Source organism: Callithrix jacchus, chromosome 8 (genome assembly GCF_049354715.1).
Source record: "Callithrix jacchus isolate 240 chromosome 8, calJac240_pri, whole genome shotgun sequence".
In the NCBI taxonomy this organism is placed as follows: domain Eukaryota; kingdom Metazoa; phylum Chordata; class Mammalia; order Primates; family Cebidae; genus Callithrix; species Callithrix jacchus.
This window is the reverse complement of record NC_133509.1, coordinates 141,283,948-141,296,570: the sequence shown is the minus strand read 5'-3', so window position 1 is coordinate 141,296,570 and position 12,623 is coordinate 141,283,948. Positions and strand designations below refer to the sequence as shown.

At 42.4% G+C, this 12,623-nt stretch overlaps 1 pseudogene; it reads left to right on the top strand.

Moving 5' to 3' along the window:
- Positions 1–4,376: 4,376 nt before the first annotated feature.
- On the top strand, positions 4,377–4,875 carry LOC144577250 (immunoglobulin heavy variable 1-3 pseudogene; annotated as a pseudogene).
- Positions 4,876–12,623: the final 7,748 nt, after the last annotated feature.

The window sequence follows — 12,623 nt, the reverse complement described above, 5'->3', positions numbered from 1 at the left end:
TAACGCCTGTAGCGTCCCGTCAGAGCAACACCTGAATCCGTGTTTGATTGAATGACTGACATTATGTTCCAGTCCAGGTGACACTCAAAACCGATTATTACCATGATTAATATTTTATATTTTACACTGATTAATATTTTAATACTAACATTAATCAATGCAATATTAATATTAATACTTAATATTTTAAATTTGATAATAGGATCAGACTCATGTTATAATAATTTTGCTGAACTATATGTGGCATTATTGTTCTTTAGAGCAGAAATCTCCAGGAGTTGTTTAAGTTTGCATGCGTTTGTGGAAGAAGGGCATCAATTCTTTTGAGGGAAAATGTGTGGAGGGCAAATGAGGCTGGGGAAGCTGATGGCATAAGATGGAAGCCTGTCCCTGAGTGAAGGAGAGATGGAGGGAGGATTGGGTCGAAATTTCCTATACTTCAGTACTGTGCTAAGAAAGTCCGGAATATCACTGAGTCTTCTGAAAGTCAAAGCTGCCCCTCAGGAAACCCCCAAGACCCCCAGCAGGGGTTCTGGCTCAGAAGAGTGCAGAGCTCACTCTGTTCCTGAGAATGGAGCACAGGACATGGGCTTCGGCATGAGCCATGTCATGCACATCGGAGAGCAGCAGCCAGATGCATGATCCAGGTACATAGCTCTGCCTGTAGGTGCAGGGAGAAAGGTGCATTGTCAGAGCTAACACGCTGCGGATTTTTATACAGGACGCACGTTTTTCTTAATTTATTGGACGGCCTATGAAAATGTGTGCAGACTGCAAAGAATTGTGATTTTCACTTTCGTCTGTTCCAGGTAGTTCTGCAGGATTATTTCATCATTGTGCAGGACACCCTGGAACAGAGTTGCAATTTTCGTGGGTATTATACACACACATATACATAAATATTGGCAAACATTATAAAATTGATTCTAATATGTATTTGCAAAATGATCACTTTCAAACAAACTGTACAACAGAAACAAGATATATCTTTCCACTGGATGTAAAACAGTGACATTTCTTAAAGATGATTTTAAAATGTTTGACATCAAGTAATAAGGACAGTGATTGTTGAAAGAGAGAAAGCATAAAACGGAGCCCGCTGATGAATGCATGGTCACCTTCTTGAGAGAGTTTCCAGGCACAGTGCTCAGGTAGGAGCAGGTATATCTGAAGCTGAGGAAAAGGAGCTGAGATCTCAGGCCAGGATGTGTAGGAGACCCAGAATACACAGAGGATTGCAGAACACTGTTCAGAGAGTGAGCCCCACAGATGGCAGGAGGGTGACCCCGGCTTTGTAGAGTGTAGACCTGTGTGTGGGAACCAGGGCAAGTTGTACATGAGAACACACTTCATTAGAGGGGCTTTTCTCAATGTGTAAGACTATGGAAAAATATATGAAATAATTGCCTAGTTTAACATGTACAGAAATATATCTGGATGAAGCCAAATAAAAAGCAGGTGAATTCACTGCATTAATCGCTAGAAATGTGTATTTCCAAACAGTGATACCATCAAAGAGGGTGAACAAATCAACTCCATCTTGGCAGTCGGCTTAGCAGAAAAATATTTAAAATACTTATGGACCTACTAAAGAAACTTTAAAGACAGGATGAATAGAGTTATCTAATTACAGGAGTGATGGTGTAGGAAGCCCCACGCTTTCCATTGAAACAACCACATCTGGTAAAAATAAATGGAAATTTCAGCCATTAAACATCAATGCAAATTATTCTAAGAAAACACAGTAAATGAAAGTTATTGATCGATAAAACATGCTGCTATAGATTGAATGTTTATTAACCCCACAGTATCGATGTTGGAATAAACCCAACATGAGGGTGTTAGGAGGTGGGGCTTTTGGTAAGTGAATAGGTGTTTTTGGGAGGTGTTGAGGTGCCATCTTTATAAGTAAGATTAGTGCCCCCATGTGCAAATCCAGAGTTTTCCGGCTCCCCTTCCACCATGTGAGGACACAGTAGGATGATGATCCTCTATGAATCATTAATTGGGTCTTCACCAGATACCAATCTCAAAACCATCTTGATCTGTAACTTTTTAGCCTTGGGAATTCAGAAATACATGTTGATGTTATTTCTGAGCTGCCCATTTGTTGAGTTCTCTTATAGCAGCTGAAACAGACTAAAACATTCATGAGGTCTCAGGAAGGGCAGTGAGGGTTCACTATACTTAAGAGATGAGCATTACTCTCTCATTTTCAGCTCAGGATGACAGAGTCTTGCCCTTGAGCTGATCTGACAAGAACATGGTGCTTCCTCTCCCCCATATCTCAGTTGAGGCCATGGTGTCAGATCTCTACGGTGGAGAATAACTTACAATCTGTGATGTGATGGATGTTTATCTCCTCCCAGCTTCACTTAAAAAATAGAGTTTCCATGACATGCATTATAGGCCAAAAACACAGAGACCCCATTGATTCTCCACCCTGCTCACTCCTATGGCAGAGCTTCAGGGGAGCTTCCTGCGAGAGGCACAGTGAGACTATATGGGTCCACTATTCACATACAGTGTTGTGCTCTTGAAGCAGGAGTGTCACACTGAGAATCATGAATAACTTTGTGTGCACCATGGCATAGGCTGTTATGTTTTTATAGTTAAAGGGGCAGGGCATAAAAGCAGAGATACAGAACTCTCTACATTGTGTGACTTTATTTGCAGTCAAATGTGAATCATTTCTACCTTAAAGTTCTCCTTATGCACATGATATATTTTTATTTTAAGTAAGTAATGAAAAGCTGACAGCTCCATGAGAGCAATAAAACACTTGGTTTAGCAGAATGAGAAATAGCGTAATTTAAGAATAATCAGCTGGACACTGTGCCATGTGCCTATATTTTCAACTAGTCAGGATGTTAATGTGGGAAGATCACTTGAGCCCAGGATTTCGTGGCCAGCCTGAAAAATACTGCTAGGCCCATTTTCTCCAAAAGAAAATAACATTCTGGGTCATGAATAAACCTCAAAAACTGCCCCTCAAAATAGGAACAAATATAACTGCATTAGACTGTGGATCCATTTTTGACACAAAACAGTGATACTATGCCAGTAATGAGCACAGAATAACATCCCGTTGTTATTTTAAGAAATACAGACTCTCAGAGACATCAGGCAGAGGCTGTCTAAGGCAACATTGCCAAATGACTCTTTTCCATCGACATTGTGTGTATATCCAGGAATGCACCTGTGAATGGTGACATCATGTCTCTCACAGTGTGAAGTAAAAAGACATTACTACCCATCTAGCAAAGGATTAATAATGAGAACATACCAGGATCTCAAACACCTCCATAGGAAAAACATGGGACCAATTAACATAAAAATCAGCTACAACGTGTGTGTGTGTGTGTGTGTGTGTGTGTGTGTGCACCTGCACTTGTAGGCATTCTCAGGTGTAAGAATCAACTGCAGGATCCTAAAGGAAATAAGACTCTCCCCCAAAACCCTGAAGAGTTTCTAGATTCACCATGTGTCCAGTGATTCAGTGCCTCTTGAGCTCTAGGAAAGGTCTCCCTGGGGATGCATGAGATCTTTTCTTAGGGTTACCCTGCAGTCTTTTCTGGGTTTCCTGAGGCCAATTCAGTATTTCAAAAGATGGTGTGTGCAGCATATGGTGTCACTACAGGAGAATTCTGGGCCTGGGCACAGACACTTTATACTGGGCTAGAGACACTGGCAGGAATATACTGTGTCACCTGCTTGCAGAATGAGAGCTGGGCTGCAGGGGGCGCTCAGGACACACCCAGCACAGGCTCCTGCCCCAGAGCAGGTGCACCAGAGGCTGGGGACGGTTTCCTCTCAGGTCCTGGGACTTCCTTTAAAAATATCTAAAATAAGTATTTCACAAGGACTGCTGATGTTCACATAAATATCCTGTTCAATTGTGAATATTTGTCAAACTGGATGTTGTAATGAGACCCACTTTTACAATGGGGATTTCAAACTCTGCTAGATAGCCTAACAGTAAGCACCTGGAGGTCAGGAAGAGATTCTTATTTATAAGTTCCACTTTGGAGTAACACACTCATTCCCAAAATAACACATTCACATATCAAGGTCTAGAAATGGTTCAAGTTGCCCCTGAGACACGCAAATCTGGGTTCAAAGTGAGGTGCATGTCCTGTGGGAGCCTGTTCCCAAGTCTGGGAAGCTCTGTCAACACAGAGTTCAGGGATGTGTTGGGGACACATGGCTTCTAACAGGATTATGGATTGAACCCTCAGCTTCTACGATTGTGTCGTCCATGTGTCGTCTATTTGCTCTTTCTCATACTGGGTCAGGAACTGGGCTAATAACTATCATCCTTCATGAATATGCAAATAACTGAGGTGAATATAGAGACCTCTGTGCCTGAGAGCATCACCCAACAACCACACCCCTCCTCAGAGAAGCCCCAGAGCACAGCTCGTCACCATGGACTGGACCTGGAGAATCCTCGTCTTGGTGGCAGCAGCAACAGGTAAAGGGCAGCCCAGTCCCAGGACTGAGGGAGAAACCAGGCCAGTCAAGTGAGACTTCACCCACTGCTGTGTCCTCTCCACAGGTGCCCACTCCCAGGTGCAGCTGGTACAGTCTGGGCCTGAGGTGAAGAAGCCTGGGGCCTCCGTGAATGTCTCCTGCAAGGCTTCTGGATACACCTTCACCAGCTATATTATCAGCTGGGTGCGACAGGCCCCTGGACAAGGGCTCCAGTGGATGGGATGGATCTACCCTGGTAATGGTAACACAAAGTACACACAGAAGTTCCAGGGCAGAGTCACCATGACCGCGGACAAGTCCACGAGCACAGCCTACATGGAGCTGAGCAGCCTGAGACATGAGGACACGGCCGTGTATTACTGTGCGAGAGACACAGTGTGAAAACCACATCCTGAGAGTGTCAGAAATCCCAGGGAGGAGGCGGCAGCAGTGAATTTGAGTTTACAGAAATAACAGTCTTCAAAGTTGTTTAGAAAATGTGCCAAGCAATTGAGGAACATGAGTAATAGAAACATGCATGCACTCTATATAGGAAATATTTCTTTCAAAGGTGGCTTTATGTGCAAGATTCTCAGAATGGTAAAGGCAACAATCAATCCAGCAGATGGAACATTTCCCATGGAGACTTTGTGCAGACATAGTTTTAAAAGCAGATACATAAATAATTTGGAGCACAATTGCTAGTAACATGACTAAGACTAAATATCATTCCTAAAAACTGGCCAAAATGTATTCCAAAATGTCTCCGCCACTCTTTTTACATAAAATGTATCAAAAAGTAGCTTTAAGACCATAGCAAAATTGAACAGAAGGTGCAGAGAGTTCCCCTGTTCCCCTCTTTATCTATGCACAGCCGGCCCCACTATCACCATCCTGCTCCAGAGTCATAAATATGTTAGAATCAATGAACTTACATGGACGGATGGTTTCTTTCCTCTTCTAGCTGTTCCTTGGCATACCAAGCTTAAATTATCTTGAAGTACCACGGGTTCTTTAAGTGGGTTCCTGGGAATTATGCCAGTTCTAGGAGAAGTGGGTGGGGCTATTCCTGTTAGGACTCCTCCTTAGAGGATTCATAAAATGTGTATTTCCTATAGGTTCTGTAATTTCTGTCCCTTCTCAGAGGTTAAGGTCCCAAAGTGCGTAGAGGTAGATCCATGTCTATGGAAAGCCAGCAAGTTCTGGTGAATCCCATCCAGAATGTCCTTTAGTGAGAAGTAAGGACCGTCCCACGAGGGACATCATGTGTGATTTCCTATAGCTCCAGTAGATTCACTGCAAGCTTTTGTGGGTGTTTCTGTGAGTGTGCCTTTTACAGAAAATAAAAACACATGCATGCATTTTAGGCAGAAGCAGTAGCTTCCATTTATAAAATGGGAGGAAAATAGAAGAAACCCTCTCCTGGAAAGGCACCGGTCCCCCTTGCTGGCTGCATATTAGCCGGAGGAATGAGCCCGATTGGTCTTGGAAGGTGAGAGCCCCACTGGGGTCACTGGCTATGGAAATACCTCGTCCACCAGCTGAGAAGTCCACCTGCTTACTTGTTGGTGTCAACCCCATGGTGGCTGCACTCTGGAAGACGACAAGTTGCATGCAAACCTTCTATCAATTACCAATTACTACACACTCAAAACAACCTGCATATCAGAAAGGACAGGTGTCTGCAGAGATAAACAGAACTTGAGTGTTTTTTTAAATAGGAAAGGCACTGCTAAATGCCATATGTTTCAGGAAGGTTAACACAGAAATGTTGACCAGGTGACTGAGGGGCAGTGGTGGGTGAGGTGGTGTGACAGCCTTAGGGCTGCACCTGAGGAGGGCTCCCTTCCCCATGCAGGCTTTTCTTCCAGGAACTGCACCAGGAGCTCACAGAAGATTAGGGAGAATTCTGAAGACATCATTCTGTGCTGCTGCCTAGAGAGGAAGTATAAGCTGTGGGGGGAAAAGCCTAGATAAAGTATTACATTTGTTAACAGAAACTATTTCTGAAACCTTGTGGAGGTCGTGACACAAGCCATCATTAGCTGTGAACAAATATTTAAACCCTCCTTCCATGGGGAGGTCAGTTATGCTACATCTGTTCCTTTACAGACAATATCTGCCAACCCCTCTCTACTTCCTGCACATCTGCTGCTCTCTGTGGGACAAGTTCTCATAAGTGAAATGTGGTCAACATGGTGAGATCTTCACTTTTCTCATGGTATGAGTCAGGATTCTCTAGAGGGACAGAAGTAATAGGATAGATGCATACATTTGAAGGGGAGTTTATTGAGGTGTATTGACTCACACCATCACAGGTCAAGTCCCTTAATGGGCCATCTGCAAGCTGAGGAGCAAGGAAGCCAGTCCGAGTCCCACAGGCTCAAAAGTAGGGAAGCCGACAGTGCAGCCTTCAGTCTGTGGCCAAAGCTGGAGAGCCCCTGGCAGACCGCTGGTGTGAGCCCGAGAGTGAACAGCTGAAGAAGTTGGATTCTGACGTTTGATGGCAAGAAGGATCCGGCATGGTAGAAAAATGAAAGCCGGAAGACCCAGCAAGTCTAGTCCTTCCATCCTGTGTCAGAGCACGGTTGGAGTGATTGAATTGACAGCTCCCCTGGAGAACCATCTTAAAAACCACTTGTCTCACTTCCCAGGAAGGTATAGCCCATCCCTATTCTCTTCCTAGCAAAATGGAAAGGGGCGAATACTAAATACACTGAGCGTCTCCTGGTTTTGCAAGTTTGTGATTTCATCCCTTTTGAGTTCCTTATATGAGCAGACCACGCACAAATTTTTTTTTACTGAAATGACCAGCGTTTTGGTCATTAAATGTAATTGAACTTCTTCATATACAGTTCAGCACAAGGTTCTCAGAGTCTGTGTCCTCAGGTATCTAAACATGCACAACTTGTTTATTTATTTGTTTTATATTCTGGCATCTCTACTTGGCATCTTCCTCATACCCATTTTTTTGTTACTTCTACTAATGATGGATTGTTAAATTTAAAATTTATAGGTACTCAGTTTTTTTACATATTCAGGAAATAGAATAAAATGAATGTAAAGTAAAATAAAAATAAATAAAATAATTTTTAAAATACAGGAGCCATTAAAAAATCTGGAGACAACAGATGCTGGAGAGGATGTGGAGAAATAGGAACACTTTTACACTGTTGTCGGGAATGCAAATTACTGCAACCATTGTGGAAGACAGTGTGGCGATTCCTCAAGGACCTAGAAATAGATATGCCATTTGACCCAGCAATCCCGTTACTGGGTATATACCCAAATAATTATAAATTTTTCTATTATAAAGACACATGCACATGTATGTTCATTGGGGTACTGTTTACAATAGCTAACACCTGGAACCAACCCAAATGTCCATTATCGATAGACTTGATAAAGAAAATGTGGCACATATACACTATGGAATACTATGCAGCCATAAAAAATTATGAGTCCGTGTCCTTCCTAGGGGCATAGATTAATCTGGAAACCATCATTCTCAGCAAACTGACACAAGAACAGAAAACCAAACAGCGCATGTTATTACTCATAGGTGGGTGTTGAACAATGAGAACACCTGGACACAGGGAGGGGAGCATCACACAGTGTGGTCAGTTGTGGGGGGGCTAAAAGAGGTACGGTGGGAGTGGGGAGGGCAGGGAGAGACAATGAGGGGAGAAATACCAGGTATAGGTGATGGGGAGATGAAGGCAGCAAACCACCTTGCCATGTGTGTACCTCTGCCACAATCCTGCATGATCTGCACATGGACCCCAGGACCTATAGTACATTATAAAAATAAATAAATAAAAAATAAGTAAAAAATAAAGGAGCCAGCAGCTGAAAGCAAGGAAAATCTATTCTCGTGGGTCAGAGGGTACAGAGAACTCATAGTACAATATCTTCTGCAGGCTGATCATCACTTCTACTCAAGTTCCAGCATCTCCCTCTTTATATCACAGCTTTCCCTTACATGTGCAATGAAGACTGAGTTTACATTCCTCCCAACAGACAGACCTCGCATCTCAAACTGGGCCTGAGCTGATAGTGATGGATATCACATTTCTCTGACAAAATAATGACACCCTGTAATGTCACCACCTGTGAATGGAGACGATTTGAATAATGTAAATAAGCCCAAACTTGATAGGTAGTCATTTATACTTAGAAGGATTGATGGCTATGTCTACATGTGTGGTTCCTTTTTATCACACAGAAGCTATTAGGGCTACTGTCCAAGTTGCTGGATATTTCACTTCCTAGCCTGAGATGCTACATAATATGTTCTAACATGAAGGAATGCGGCTGTTATTTCGGGATGGGAGATGTGATTATGGAATGTGAGCATGGGATCCAGCAGACATTCCACTTTCACGTTTTCCCAGAAACAAAACCCTTGGTAGAAAAATGAAAGGATTGACTTCGGTCTCAACAGTCTGATGTGAGATTTACACCACACATTTTCTGCCACTGTTTTATACTAGAAAATATAATCTCTAAAAAAGTCCATTTAGAGGACAATACTATTCTCCAGGAAGCTGTGAATTCCCTGCAATACTGAGAATTACATTGCCTTGTGGCGAGGAGCTACAACAGCTGGGTGTGGAAACCGATGGACAAAAATAACAGGTTTTCTTGCCACATCTACGACAAAAATTTGAAGAATATGTATTTTCATCTCCGTCATCATAGGCTGTGATGGACTGGAGGTCCTGGTACATAAGAAGGAACGCGTCCACAGTGGGAACAGAATTAGGACATTAAATGATTGTTCTACTGGAGTCCCCGTGCTGCTGGACCAGCTGACTGGGAAAGTGTTGTAAGAGCTGCAGTGTTTATTGAATACTGTCCTATTTTCAACTACATTTGAAGCTGCCAAGAGAACAGGGATACCTCAATCTAGCCTAGGTAGACGCTGAATTTACTGTATTTCCTTCAAAATGAGGTAAACAATTGCATCAACTGACATGCAGGTGATAATCAAGTGGTTGAAGACAACAGCCACTCAGTGTTTCAGGTGGATTAACCTAAAGTCACACAACACATGAGAACCTGAACTCTGGGGTCGTGGCCATCTCTGAGAAGAATCTAGAAGGTGGCTGAGCCTCTATCACAGTATGATGTCCATGGAGACAGGGGACGGCTGCTGTCTCAATCCTGTGATTACAGAATAGTCTTAATGTGAGTCTTTGTGTACTTGAATTGTTGTGAAAATCTGTGCTTGTTTGTGTATGAGCTTGTGTGTGTTTGTGTTTTATTTTAAAATGAGTAATTTAGTTTGAGATTGTTAGACTGTGTCTTTGAGGGAGTGTGTGAGAGAATGTGCGTGCGTGTGTCTGTGAGTTAGTTTGTAAATGTGTATGTTATACTGAATGTGTGTGAGTGAGCCCTTCAGTATCTGATTCTATCAATTTGAGTGAACATAATTTTTTTGAGGAAGTGTGTGTATAAAGATTTTATAAATGTAACTGATTGAGTGCTTGTGTGTGCAGTGCTATTTGACTGTGAATGTGTCACTTGCATTCCTTGGTGGGTGTGTGCCCCTGTGTGTGCTTGTGCAGGTGAGTCACCACCTGTGACTCTATGTGTCAAGGTGTTGAGTGTGTGTGAGTGTGTGAGCATGTTTATGTGCATGTGGAGTGTCGTTATGCATGCTTTTAGAGACTTGTCCCTTGACATCAGATTCCTGTGTCTGAAAATACCAGGTATGTTTGAGCCCTTAGAATCTAAGGAATAGTTATTACTTAGGATAGGTCCTTAATAACATTAACAACTGTTTTCTCACCAAAAATCAGAAAGGCAAAACTCACTGGAGTGGCGTATCAAAAGTGCTAATATACACTGTCCATCGAAAATTCCACACTAGCAAGAGCACCTGCAAAAGTGAAGGAGAATTCAAGACAATGGAAACTAACAAAAGCCATGGAGTCCATCAAAACCACCAATTCCCAATGAGAAATACTAAATAGAGTCCTACAGGCTGACATGAAAACAGAGTGGAGGATCATTAAAAATCTTTCACCTAAAAAGAACAACAAGAAAAGAATACCAGTAAAGTAATCACATTTGTGTAAGGAAAGCCAGTATGATTTTATTTTTGTCTAGAGTCTCATGTTCTATTCGTTTATTATTTAAGGCAAATGGATGTAATAGCAATGATAAATTTGAATAATGTGCCTATAATTTATGGAGTAAGGTTAATCATAAATTTGAATAATGTGCATGTAATTTATAATGTACTAATACCAATTGTAATGTCCAGGTTAGCTTTAAACATTTAAGTAAAAGTAAAAAAATCAGCAGGACATAGGTGATATCCTCACTCAGCACTACTGCTGGGTCTCCAGAAATAGAAGTTTATAAAAGGATAAGATGATGAGCACAGAAGCAAAACCTGGGGAGTAGCAGGGAGGGGACAAGCAGGGGTGACTCAACCAAGCAGGGAAAAACACAGAGGGTGGGAATTCTGTGATCAGCACAGAGGAAAGCTCACTCAGCATTTTCCCCCAATCCTCCCTCCCAAAGAACCACTTCCAGGAAAGTTCACAATGGAGTGAAACAAGCTGGGAACAAAAGAGAATCAGGGGGAGTTTAAGCTGCAGGTCCTGGGCACTAGATGTTCCCCCAGTTCCTACCCATTTCCTTCCTTCTCTGCCCAGCAATCTTGCTGGTTTCTGTCACCTGCCTTCCTGGCCTGGGGGTGGGAATGGATGCCTTGACACACAGCAGAGGAATGTTCTTTCAGAGGAGGAATGGGTTTGTGTCCTCTGATGACTGAGCAGGACACTCACCCTTGGGAAGAGGCTCTGAGACAGAGGGTCGCCTTGGATTCTTCCCTTTAATGTCAAGGGCTCCTGGCACATTTATCATGATTTATTAATAAATAATATTGTCTTAGAACAATCGAGAAATAGAGACATAGAGAGAAAGAGAGTCAGAGAATATGAATCTCATAAGAAGAAAATTCGTTGAATATCAGTGGTGGGTTTTCAGTCACAGACACATCTGTGTGAACTAGAAGCCACGAAGTCAAGTGAAGAGTGGAGAACATGCTCAGTCCAAACTCAGCACAGTCTCAGAGGCACCCATTGCCCCATCACATGGGTGAGAAATGTCTCAAAGCAGCGAAGCATCAGTGCACAGTAAGTGATGCAGTTATCACGTCCCATGAACTTCCATTAATAAGAGCAGGACTTCTGTATGCCACTCACGCACAGATACACAAGACGTGCTTTTGCGTGTGTGGACATCTAGACAAAAATGATCTGCTGAGAAAACTTCTTCAGGTTACACAGACTCGTTCAAGCTGAGATCCCGTAGGATAATGTCTGTGAGTGAATACTGATCTATTAATCAAATAGGTCAAAATTCCCTTTGTTGGAGAATCCCTCCAATTGTGTAAATTTATTGATTTCTTATTTCAGTTGTGAAACATAAACACAAGCATTGACTTACTGGAATCTGACGGTTGTGTTGATAAAACTTCTGAAAACGTTTCTTCCAGTGATTTGAGAATAACTTTCCAGTTTCTTTACTCCATGAAATGAATTTCCACAAGGTCTCAGGACACCATGTTTCAGGTGCTTTGGTTAAAGAGACTGAATTCCTTGGGGCAGGCAGCTTTCTTCCACTGATGAGCTCACTTCTGCAAACCATTCAGTCTGTGGCTCTATTGCCAAGTGTCATGAAGCTTTTACACTCGGGTGCACTGAAAATAACATGGACTCTTTCCTAGACTACCACATATGTCCTCACATTTACTCTTTCCTCAGAAAACAGACACTTCCTCTTGTGGACTCTTGTCTCAGACAAGCAAACATGTCTCCATGTGAACTCTTCACTCAGGTAAGTACACGTGTTTCCACACTAACTGTTTTCTTACAGAGGGACACATATCCAATGTGGAAATGTTTTGTGGCAAAATGATCATTATACCCCCTCCCAGACAAGGTGTAGATCTGTATGTTTTTCATGGTAGCCTAACTTTGATTTATTGTCAAGAACTGTAGTTTGCAGCTGCCAATGCACCAATAGAGACAGGTGTCCATTTTCTCAGGAAACGTACTTCTTAGTTCTTACTGGTCTTACTTGTTGATAATGTTTGTTACTGTGAAGATACCTGGAGAGTGTCCACATTAGAG